The following is a 12369-nucleotide window of genomic DNA, read 5'->3' as shown; positions in this document are numbered from 1 at the left end:
TATGGCCAGCCTTGAACCTGAGATTTCCCTGCTGCAGCTTGCTAAGTATTAGAATGGCAAGCATGTGTCACAATACCTGGATTTCATTCCCCACAAGTCACCTGGGTGGGGGGCAGGAAGGGGGATGCGACAAGGTCTCACTTTGTAACCCCTGGCTGGTTGAACCAGGATAAGAGTCCATTCTATCCTGGAACTAGCAGAGCTCCCCACCTTTTTCTGTCTCCTGAGTACAGGAAATAAAGTTGCACACCCCCACACTGCTTCTGCCCTGTTTCTTTGGGATGATGACCCAGGGACTCCTGTAGTCCAGGCTGGCCTCAAATTTATAGTATAGTCCTGACTGGCTTTGAGTTTCTTATGCTCCTGCCTCTGCCTCCCAAGTGCTGAGAGTCACAGGCCTGGATGATCGTGACTGGCAGGCTCATCCATTTTTTTGAAGGAGAAATTTCGTAAATTTCTCCAGATCCATAATCCTTCTCCTGGAATTCCTGGGGCCAGGGAGGGTTTCAGATTTCAGAATTGTTCACCCTTTAGAGGGCGGCAGGTGAGTGTGTGAAAGGCCAGGTTGGTTCTGGGACAGCGCTGGGCAAACACAGAGACCTTTCTGAGCAAGGTCCATGAATCTTCACGTGCGGAGAGATGTCACCAGTACCTGTAAATAACCTCCCCTCAGTTCAGGTCCATTTTCTTTTTTTTTTTTTTTTTTTTTAAAGATTTATTTATTTATTATATATAAGTACACTGTAGCTGTCTTCAGATACACCAGAAGAGGGCATCAGATCTCTTTACAGATGGTTGTGAGCCACCATGTGGTTGCTGGGAATTGAACTCAGGACCTCTGGAAGAGCAGTCGGGTGCTCTTAACCGCTGAGCCATCTCTCCAGCCCTCAGGTCCATTTTCTTGCCAACTGAGTTCACTTGAGGTCAAGCTTTGCGGCCAAGCATGCTGTGATAACGTGTGCCTGTGCCTTCTTATCTAGCCTGTGGCTCTCAGAGCCTCCTGGGATTTCGAAATTGAGAATAAAGGATGGTTTGTAGCAGGACCTGTTAGTTCGAGTCAATCCTGTGACCCCATGAGAGACAAACGTTAACTGGGTACTTTCTCCCCCCCCCCCCGCCCCTCCCCCCCCATAGCTTCATAAACATGGGACAACATGGTATAGACGTCATGTGTGGCACTGTATAGACGTCATGTGTATGGTTCCATCTGATGATGGGAGCCAGCCAAAGCCCGTGGGAGTGTGGCCTGAGTCCTGGACAGAGCTGCTCACTCCTGTGCTGGGGCCTGCAACGCACGCGGGTGTTCTAGACTCTGTGCCTTAGCTTTGGTTTTACAAAAGAAGCCCGACTCACCGATAGAGAGGTGTCGCTCAAGACGTAGAGCGCTTAACGGGGTTTGTCCACTTGTATGAGGGGTCCTGGGTTCCATTCCTACCCAGCACAGGAGAAATGAAGGAAAGAAGGGACAGAGGAGGGAGGAGAAGAGAGGGAGGGAGGGAGGAAGGAAGGAAGGAAGGAAGGAAGGAAGGAAGGAAAGAAGGAAGCAAGCCAGCCAGGTTGATGTGTACTCCTGTAAGACCAACAGTCAGTAGACTGTCAGGATAATCAGAGTCAAAAAAAGCCTCTCTCTCTCTCTCTCTCTCTCTCTCTCTCTCTCTCTCTCTCTCGTTTCTTTCTTGTTTTGTTTTTTTAAGACTAGGTTTTTCTGGGGTTGGGGATCTAGCTCAGTGGTAGAGCGCTTGCCTAGCAAGCACAAGGCCCTGGGTTCGGTCCCCAGCTCCGAAAAAAAGAAAAAAAAAAAAAAAAAGACTAGGTTTTTCTGTGTAGCCCTGTAGACCAGGCTGATCTTAAAACTCAGAAATCCACCTGCCTCTGCCTGCTGAGTGCTGGGAATAAAGACGCATACCACCATGCCTGGTGGGATGAGACTTTCCTTAAAACAGAACGGAACTCCTAGAGATGAACGAGGAGGGGGAAGGACGCTCAGCCAGCTGGGAAGTACCCTTCTGGTAAAAGCTGTCCTTGACTGGAGCCCTCTGCTGTGGACCTGATTTCTTTCCTGGGGCTCCGTATAGTAGTTCGTGATGGCTGGAGTTGGGGGGACAAGAAGAAGCCAACGGGAGGACAAGGAGGCTGAAGGGAGAGAGGAAGCAGAGAAAGCCTCGACTCCCTGCAGGGTGGAGCTGGCACCGGCCCAGGGCACTTGCCGTGTGCCAGGCCCTGGGGACAGGGATAAAGAGCACCAATTCTCTAGTCCCTCCTCTCCCTCCTTAACAGGCGGCAAAGAGCACACTCTGAAAAACTAAGAGTGGCTTCCATATCCGCCTGTCTGTAGTCTCCATAGGGTTGGACTCTCTTCTCTAAATGCCTGATCTTGGGAGCTGGAGGGATGCTGACTCAGCTCTTGAGGGCACTGATGGCTCTTGTAGGGGAACCAGGTTCAATTCCCACTGCCTACATGGTGGCTGTCATGACTATCGACTATCCATAACTCTGGTCCCAGGGAACCCAATGCCCCTTTCTGACCTCTGTGGGCCCACGGTACACACACACACACACACACACACACACACACACACACACGCACACGCACACGCACATGCACACGCACACGCACACGCACACGCACGCAGGCAAAGCACTCCTACACAAACATAAATCCAAAATACAAACAAGCAGAAATGAAGCCATCCCGGAGGTTTCCTAACCTGAGCAATGGCTACATTGTTTCCTTTTTTTTTCTTTTGTAACCCAATCTTATGTATCCCAGGCTAGCCTTAAACTTGTTACGTAGCCAGGGGTGACCTTGAAGTTCTAGTCTCCCACCTCCACCACCCAAGTACTGGGATTAGGTGGATATATTTTTATTACGTTTTGTCTTAGCTAAGGGCTCCATTGCTGTGATAAAATGCTACACCAAAAGTGATGAGTGAGGAAAGGGTTTGTTTGGCTTCCCTACCCTCAGTCACAGCCCTCTGGGGCAGTCAGGGCTGTAACCAATACCAGAACCTGGGGCAGGAACTGAAGCAGAGGTCATGGAGGAGTGCTGTTCACTGACTTGCTCCCCACCGGTCTGCATTCTGATACAACCCAGGACCACCTGCTCAGGGTAGTACCTCCAAGAGTGGGCTGAGCCCCCCCATGTCAATCATTAATCCCCACATGCTAATCTGATGGAGGCATTTTGTCAATTAAGAGTTCCTCTTCCCGGGGCTGGAGAGATGGCTCAGTGGTTAAGGGTACTGGCTGTTCTTCCTAGAGGACCTGGGTTCAATTCCCTCTCCCTCAAAATGGCAGCTCACAACTTTCTATAATTTCAGATCTAGGAGATCTGACATTCTCACATATACATGTAAGCAAAAACCAATGCACAGAAAATTAAAAAAAAAAAAAAAGGATTTCCTCTTCCCAGATATGTCTAGGTTTGCATCAAATTGACACAAACAACTGAATTTGTTTATTTGCTTATTTCTTTGTATATTATGTGCTATGTGTGGACACCTGCATGCCATGGCTATACATTTCAGGTGTTGGTTCTCTTTCTTCCCTGTGGGTCCTGAGGACGGAACCCGGGGATCAGGCTTGGTGGCAAGTGTCTTCCTTATTCTCTGGAGCCAACTCCCTAGGAATTGGGTTCGCGCATGTATGTGTGTGTATACGGGAACTCCCACAGATTCTCCTGCCTGTGAACGTATTTATTATGACGTGATTTTCATGCATCCCAAGCATGACCTTGAACTTCCGGTCTTCCTGGTCTTTGACTCCAATTTGCTAAGCGTACAAGATAATGTGTCATACCTGGTTTTGTGCGGGGATGGATGCTAGCAAACGTCATCGCCTAAGCCACATCACCCAGCCTGGGACGATTGCTTCCATGCAAGCCCGAGGCTACTCACCACAGTGCTGTTTGGGAGGGAAGCTCATGGAAGGCAGTCCTAGTGTTCATCTGAAGCAAGGCTTGCTGTTGGCTCTGACCACCCTGGGGGAGTAATGCTTGTCTTACTGTGTGGGAGCTGGCATGATCCACTGCGCTCATGGGGGTTTGGAAGGACACCTTGCAAGATTTAATTCCTTTCTTTTACCGAGTCACTAGGTGGCTCCTAGAGACCAGACTCAGGACGTTAGTCTTGTCAACAAGCACCTGTATCCACTCAGCTAATTTGCCTGTCCTTTACCCCACAAAACTACCTAGGCTTGAACTTGCTATCCTCCTGCCTCAGCCACCTCATTCCACGAAACTGGAATTACAAATACAAGTGTCCGTCGCTGGGCCTGGTTTATACTGAGTGTTTTGTTTTTTTGTTTTTGTTTTTTTTTTCCGGAGCTGGGGACCGAACCCAGGGCCTTGCGCTTGCTAGGCAAGCGCTCTGAGCTAAATCCCCAACCCTATACTGAGTTTTCCAAATCGCCCTTTAGTTCTGTTCGTGATTTCTGTGATTAGGAGAAAGGGAGGAACGGCTGCAAGCTCTTCATCATCACTCCTGAGTCGGGAGGAGAGTGACCCCCGCCCTCAACCAAAGCCAGGTCCTTATTTAAGCAGAGCGGTCCCCAGCTCAGTTTCTAAGCATCAGTTCCCCAAGCATCCCTCCTCCCTCTTTCACAGCGTGGCCAGCTGCAGCCGGCTCTCTCCTGGGGCCTCCCTTCTCCTTGGTAGCGTCGGTCCAGGCCAGGCTGCACATCTGTACCTCGTTAGAGGCGGCCGGCACCAAAGCCGGCACATCTGGCTGCGGCGAGACAAAGTGCACTGCGGGGCAGCGAAGGGGAAGGTGCACGTCAGGACAGGGCCGCCGGGGCCGCTGACATCTGGACGGTGGAGGGTGGCCGGTGACCGGCTGCAGGCTGCTAGACAGCCTGGCCCAGGTCCCTGCGTGCGGCAGAGCTGAACTGTTGCTGGCTGGCCTTCCCCACCTGCAAGGCTTTGGAGGCAGAGGCTTGCAAAGGACCGAGGGGCGGGTACTCTGCTGCTTGGGGAGGCTTGAGCCAGCTTTAGGGCCTACTGTGGGAATGGGAGCAGCGACTACCCAGCTTATGGTGGTCAAGCCTTGTGGCTGCAGACAGCTGGGGCTTAACGTGGATGGGCATGTTGGAAGGAAGACCTGTGGGTCTCTCTTGGACTCCCGGACGCCTGCAGGCCTGGTGTTGTATCACGTGTCAGCTCCAGGGCCCGAGGAGCTCAGGGTCTGCAGTCTGCCAGTTCTTGCCTTCGGGCTGCAGCAGCTACTCCTAAGGTCCTCTCTGAAGTTGGCCGGAGATAAAAGTCACTGAGCAACCAATGAGAAAGGCCAGAAAGCAGCAGACCAGCCTCAGCCCCTCCCAGAAGCTCTAGAGCCTTGGTCCTCACAAAGTCTCTCCTGGAAGGGACCCCTTTTTTATAGGAACTGCCAGCTCCCCCTGCCTATGGTCCCCATCTGTCACCTCCATCCCCTGTCCCTGCCCTCTGCAATGGGCAGAAGTGGCTATCCTAGAAAGAAGACACAGGATGGGGGCAGCCACTAGGGTAGAAGCTCAGAGATGAGAGGGCTCAAGTTCCTCACTGTAGGATAGAATCCCACCCCTTCTCTGAGACAGGATCTCATGTAACTCAGGTTGCCCTTGGACTCGCAGTGTAGCCCAGGCTACCCTTAGAAATTCCTGATCCGGGGTTGGGGATTTAGCTCAGTGATAGAGCACTTGCCTAGCAAGCTCAAGGCCCTGGGTTCGGTCCCCAGCTCCGGGAAAAAAAAAAATAAAAAAAAATTCCTGATCCTCCTTGCCTCCACCTCCCAAGTGCTGGGGCTACAGGTGCCATTCTACCGAGTTTTAGGGTGGAATGTCTTACAAAACTATTTTAACTTCTGTGATAAAATAAAGAAGGGGCTGGAGAGATGGCTCGGGGGTTAAGAGTACTGGCTGCTCTTCCAGAGGACCTGGGTTCCATTCCCAGCAACCATGCAATGGTGGACATCCATCTGTAACTCTAGTCCCAGAGGATCCAATACCCTCTTCTTGGCCTTTATGGAGGCAGAAAGGTTAGAAGTCGGGGCTGGGGATTTAGCTAAGTGGTAGAGTGCTTACCTAGGAAGCACAAGGCCCTGGGTTCGGTCCCCAGCTCCGAAAAAAAGAACCAAAAAAAAAAAAAAAAAAAAAAAAAAGAAGTTAAAGGACATCCTGGACTTTTGAGATACATAAGACTATTTCAAAAATAAAGACATTAAAAAATATATATATACTCTGTAACAGATATAGTGTTATTACATACATATCAGGAGGTGTTGTTTTATACTCCTCTTTTGGGAATAATTTTGCTTTTTGTGATAGGGTCTTACCATGTTGCCCTGGCTGTCCTGGAACTTGCTGTTTAGACCAGGCTGGCTTCAAACTCAGAGAAATCCACCCGCCTCTGCCTCCTGAGTACTAGAATCAAAGGCATGCACCACCACACACAACTCTTTTTTCCTTCTTGAAGCAGTGTCTTGCACACAGATTGGGTTGACTTGAAACTCACCAGGTAGCCCAGGCTAACCCTGAAAGGGTGGCAATCCCGCTGCCTCAGCCCATTGAGATTCTAAGCATGAATCCAACCACTGGTGCTTGGTTAATTTTCGATTTATAGGAAAGTGGCAGAGATTTCCTCTAAACTCTTTGCCCGCCCTCTTCTTCAAAGATTAGTGTGTTACATAACTAGGGTGCTTTTGCCAAAGTTAAGAAATTACCCTTGGCACAGAACCATAAACTAAACCAGACCTTTCCTGTCACCGTTTCCCCTAATACATCTGTGGCTTAACGCTTGCTAATCATCCACATTAGGAAATTAGGAAAAAAAAAATATATATATATCTGTAATCCTAGAACTTGGGATATGTTGGACATAGAGGCAGAAGAATCAGTAGTTCAAGATCAGCCTCAGCAGTGTTCATATACATATACTCACACTCAAAACACACACACACACACACACACACACACACACACACACGTGCACGCACATGCACACAGACAAAACGAAACATCTCAAAGCCTTGAAGAATCAGTGCAGGAAAGTGCTTGTCTAACACATGCGTCTCTAGGTTTGATCCCCAGAACTGCCAAAAAGAAAAAAAAATTAAGATTAAATAAAAATAAAATTTAAGGGGCTGGAGAAATGGCTCTTCCAGAGGTCCTGAGTTCAAATCCCAGCAACCACATGGTGGCTCACAACCTTCTGTAATGAGATCTGATGTTCTCTTCTGGTGTGTCTAAAGACAGCTACAGTGTACTCATATATAAATAATAAATAAATAAATCTTTAAAAATAATAATAAAATAAATTTTAAAACTAAGTCTTTGAGGCTAGGAGTAGTGAGTGACTCCCACCTTTAATCCCAGCACTTGAGAGGCACAGGCAGAGCTCTGTGAGTTTGAGGCCAGCCTGATCTATACAGTGAGTTCCAAGCCAGCCAGGGCTACAATGGGAGACTCTGTCTCAAAAACAGAAGACAAAAAGCTGTGAAACGGGCATGGGCCTATGCAGTCCGAACGCTTCTCCATTTTGATAGCGGCGTGTCCCTGGGAGAGTTCATGTTCTGCTCAGACTTCCATGAAATCCAAAGAAAATTGCCCAGAAAATTCAAATTGTTGCAAACTGCCTACCTACTTTCAAAAGGTTTATCTTACAGATTTAGTTGTGTGTGTGTGTGTGTGTGTGTGTGTGTGTGTGTGTATACATGTGAGTTTAGAGGCCAGCAGAGGGCATCAGATCTCCTGGGGCTGGGGTTCTATGTGATTGGGAGCCATTTTGTGGGTGCTAGGGAGCCAACTGTGGTCCTCTGTTAAGAGCAGTCCATGCTTTTAATGGCCGAGCCACCTCTCAGCTCCTCCCTTAGGTATTTTTGACAACAGAATTGAGCACCGGTTGTCAAATTTAAGATGAAGTGGATGGTCAGCCAGATGGCTCAGTGGGTAGAGGCACTTGCTGCCAAGGCGGATGACCCAAGGTTGATCCTTGAAATCCACATGGCAGAAAGAGAGAGCTGATTCCTGCCAGTTGCCCTCTGACCTCCACGTTCATGCCTGTGGTACTCTCACACCCGATACCCCCCTCGTGGCTTAACCCCAACCCCCCCCTTACCACCCCCTCCAAAGAGATAAGTGTAAAAATATTTTCCAAAGCCTAGGCCTATTCCCGGAGCAATCCAATCTGCTGTTTTCATTGATGTGTGAGTGTGTGTGTGTGTGTGTGTGTGTGTGTGTGTGTGTGTGTGTGTGTGTACATGTCAGGTGTCAGTTCCTCTGGAGCCATCCACCTTGTGTTTGTTTGTTTATTTGTTTGTTTATTTAAGATAGGGTCTCCCGAGCTGACTTGGAGCAAACTGTGTAGACCAGGCTGGTCTCCAACTCAGAGGTTCTTCTGCCTCCTGAAGGCTAGGTGAAAGACAAGAGTCTCACAATGCTTCTAATTTTTAAAACAACCACACCCAGTCCCATCTGGCTTTAAATTTTTTCTTTTTATATTTATTTGTTCAGTGTGTGTGTGTGTGTGTGTGTGTGTGTGTGTGTGTGTGTGCACGTGCAGCCAAAGTATGCATGTGGAGAAGAGAGGACACCTTGAGGACTCAGTTCTGACACATAGGTCTAGTTAGGTCATTGGGCTTGGCATCAAATGAGGTTCTTCTTCACTAAGCCATCTGGACAGCCCCACCTTGCTGTTCGAGGTGGGGTTTCTCAGATGCATCTGAGGTACGTTAGTTAAGCCTGTGGAGCTGGCCACTGAGCTCTTGCTATGCCCCCTGACTTTGACTTTGGGATTACAAGCATGTGTTACTATAGCTGGCCTTTTGCCTGGGTGCTGGGATTTGAACTCTGGTCCTCCCACCTCTGTGGCAGGCACTTCCTGAACGAGCTATCTCCCCAGCCCCTGTCTGTTTTGTTGTTGAGACAGGATTTCATGTAGCCCAGGCTATGTCAGAATTCGATATGGAAGCCGGAATGACACGGAACTTCTGATCTTCCTTCCTCCGTGTACTGTGTGCTGAGATTTCAAGGCCAGGTAGGAGCCACCGGAAATTGTTTTATGCACACCACGAAAGCACCAACCTCTGTTGGTGCTTTTTATCCCTGGCTCCCTTGTCTTGCTCTCCGATGAGATTACAGTCACGGGCCAAAAAGTTTAACTTTTTTTATTTTGTTTTGCAGTTCTAAGAATCAAACCGAAGGCCTGGGTAAGTGCTCTCCCACTGAATGACTGGTGTAGCCCTTGACATTTTAGAATTATTCAAATCAAGGCTATTTGGCCGCCTCTCACCTTCACAAAGCAGCCAATGCCGTCCTGTTCCCGAAGAGGAGGAGAGACTGGAGGGGGCTGGTTTTTCTATTTATAGGACGTGTGGGAGCTCTCATGGAGTTAGTAATATTTGTGCCCACAGGTTGGGACACCCTCTTCCAGTCTCGAGCTACCTAGGAAACCTAATTAATTATGGAACTACGGAGCACGGTTGAGTTAATATAGAATCAAGGCCGAGGGAGTTAGGTGTCTCGGGGGATGTTTATGACAAGCTTCGGGTGCTCCAGTGAGTCACCACTGCTCTTTAAGAGGACACAATTGCCTCCCCGGAGGCAGCAAGGCCACCGGTCTCTCATCAGGTCTCCTCTTTCCCGGGAGGGCGAGGCTGGAGATGCAGGCAGGGCTGGGTGGCCCTCCTCCTTCCCTGGTTCCCATGAGACACTGTACTGTTTCATCCACCCCTGCTCCCATCACAGCAGAACTTCCCAACAACAGCCCACTTCCCGGACTCTGCAGTCAAGCATCCACTGATGGTGCTACAGAGTAGTTGGACCCCGGGGACCAACTGTCTCTCTGTCTCTCTATCTCTCTGTCTCTGTCGGTCTCTCTGTCTCTCTCTGTGTCTCTGTCTCTGTCTCTCTCTGTCTCTCTCTGTCTCTCTATCTCTCTGTCTCTGTCTGTCTCTGTCTGTTGGTCTCTCTGTCCCTCTATCTCTCTGTCTCTCTCTGTCTCTGTGTCTCTGTCTCTCTCTGTCTCTCTCTGTCTCTCTATCTCTCTGTCTCTGTCTGTCTCTGTCTGTTGGTCTCTCTGTCCCTCTATCTCTCTGTCTCTGTCTGTCGGTCTCTCTGTCTCTCTCTGTCTCTGTGTCTCTGTCTCTCTCTGTGTCTCTGTCTCTCTCTTTCTCTCTCATCCTTCTGGGGAGGGTTTCCTGTGGTCACAGGCTCCCTCCCAGCCTCCATGCAGGCAGAAAGGCCCCGGCCGGAGGGAGGGCAGATGCGCAGAGAACCCACTTCCTTCCCTGCCATGTTCTAGACCAGGATTCTTGGCTTTTCTCAGCCTGCTGAAGGAGTACAAACGAGGTTAAACATGGCGCGGTGCATACTTTTCATATATTTGAAACAGGCAGATCTCTGTGAGTTCAAAGCCAGCCTGGTCTACTTACTGAGTTTCAGGCCAGTCAGGGCTACAAAGTGAGACCCGGTCTCAAAATAAAAAAATCAGTGACAAAATTCAATAAGTTGAAAGTCATTCTCAGGTACCTAGTTCAAGACCAACCTACAAGAGACTCTAAAACGAAACAAAACCAAAATAAAATAAAATAAAATAAAAACCCCACAAACACACGCAAATCAAGCCAACTCAATAAGCCAGTTCATTCTCAAAGAGAGAGACCAGTGACAGAAATCCCACAGTACAGGGAAGTCATCAAGGCAGAGGCAGCTACTGGGTGTGTTAAAGGTAGCCTGGCTGTGGGGTTAGCAAGCCTGACCCCACATCATGGAGGGCCCCACGGTCTGTGGGAAACCCAGACCCACTCTGGCCACAGCCACCAAGGATGGAAGCTTCGTAGAAAGATAGGGAGGGACCCCAGGTGACACAAAACAGCTCTTTCGGTGGGGTTACCCAGATTCCTTCTCTAGGCCTTGGCAGCTGAGACCAGAGTCAGGTACAGCCATTGATTCTCTAGTCCTGCTGTCCCTGCTGCCCCCTGGTCTTTACCTCCATATTCTTGCCCACCAACTTCTCCCACGGCCTCCCCTCCTGCCCACTGTGGCCAGCTATGTCCTAGGTATCCACAGCTGTCGTGGGGTCCTGCTAGCTTGGAAAGTCGTTGTCCAATACAGCCGATCTCCCAGTGTGGTTTAATGGTCCTTTTCTCAGCCTACTCAGCTTGTAAATAGATACCTTGTGTCATGCCAAACCCTGCCTTGGGCTTGGTGGCTAGGGTGTGACTCCTCGCAAACCCAGCATCAGAGGGAGTGCCTGTGGGCGTGGCAGGTGGGGCTCTCCCTCCGAGAGAGCAGCAGCCACCATTCCCTTCATCCAGAAGGAGATTTATTTTTGTACAGTGAGCACAGCCTAACGCAATTAATGTAGTCAGTTACCGGCCCCTGCCTGTGGCTTCCACCTCATCTCAAATGTGAGACACCGCAGGAGGGAGAGCCACAGGTCCAATGTTCCCCAGGGCCTCTCAGATGAAGGACACCCCCTTCTCTCTGAACTGTGTACTCAGCCACATAGGTGCTCAAGTTGTTAGGTCAGTCCCTAGCCCCGTGGTTCAGCCCGCTCTCAACATGTCCTTCAGAGGATTGTCACCAAAACACTGGACAGTTAGGCGAGCTCAGAGCCAGCTTGTGTGTGTGTCAGGGCACCGGGCTGTTTACTGGAAACAGGGAGCTCTCTGTGACAGGGCATATAGATGCATTGATATCATGTGACTGGAGAGAGGCCACCACAGTTAAGAGCACACACCTCTCTTGAAGAGGATCACGTGCACGCACACACAATTTAAAACTAAATCTTTTAAATCACACGGCCAAAGAACATTTGAGAATATGTCTTAGTTGGTAGAATGCCTTATGGTGTGTATAAAGCTCTGGGGGTTTCATTCTTGACACCCTATAAACCTAGAGTGGTACCCTATGTCTGTGATCCCAGCACTTGGGAGACAGACGCCAAAGGGTCAGGAGGGTTCAAAGATATCCTTGGCTACATAGTGAGTTCTAGGTCAGCCTGGGCTACACTAGCTTCAGTTTTAAAAGAAGGAAATGAACAAAGAACCCTGGCATCAGTGGTCTGTGTGTCTTGGAGTGCGTTTTTTTATACCGGTATCTATAACTTACATGAAGGGTTTGAAGATGTATATTCGTATTTTGGAGCCACTGTTTCCATGTTTTATAAAAACTTGGTTCTGGGGTCTCAGTATACGTCTTCACCCTGTCCGGCAAGCCCTTTACCACCTCAGCCATCTCCTTGGTCCTGAAATGGTGTGTGTGTGTGTGTGTGTGTGTGTGTGTGTGTGTGTATGTGTATGTGTGTGGTGTGTGTGTATGCATGTGTGTACACGTGCATTCATGTGTGTTGTGTGCGTGTGTGTATGCATGTGTGTTGTATGTGTATGCATGTGTGTA

The sequence above is a fragment of the Rattus norvegicus genome, chromosome 20 (genome assembly GCF_036323735.1).
Source record: "Rattus norvegicus strain BN/NHsdMcwi chromosome 20, GRCr8, whole genome shotgun sequence".
Lineage (NCBI taxonomy): Eukaryota > Metazoa > Chordata > Mammalia > Rodentia > Muridae > Rattus > Rattus norvegicus.
This window is presented reverse-complemented; position numbering follows the sequence as displayed.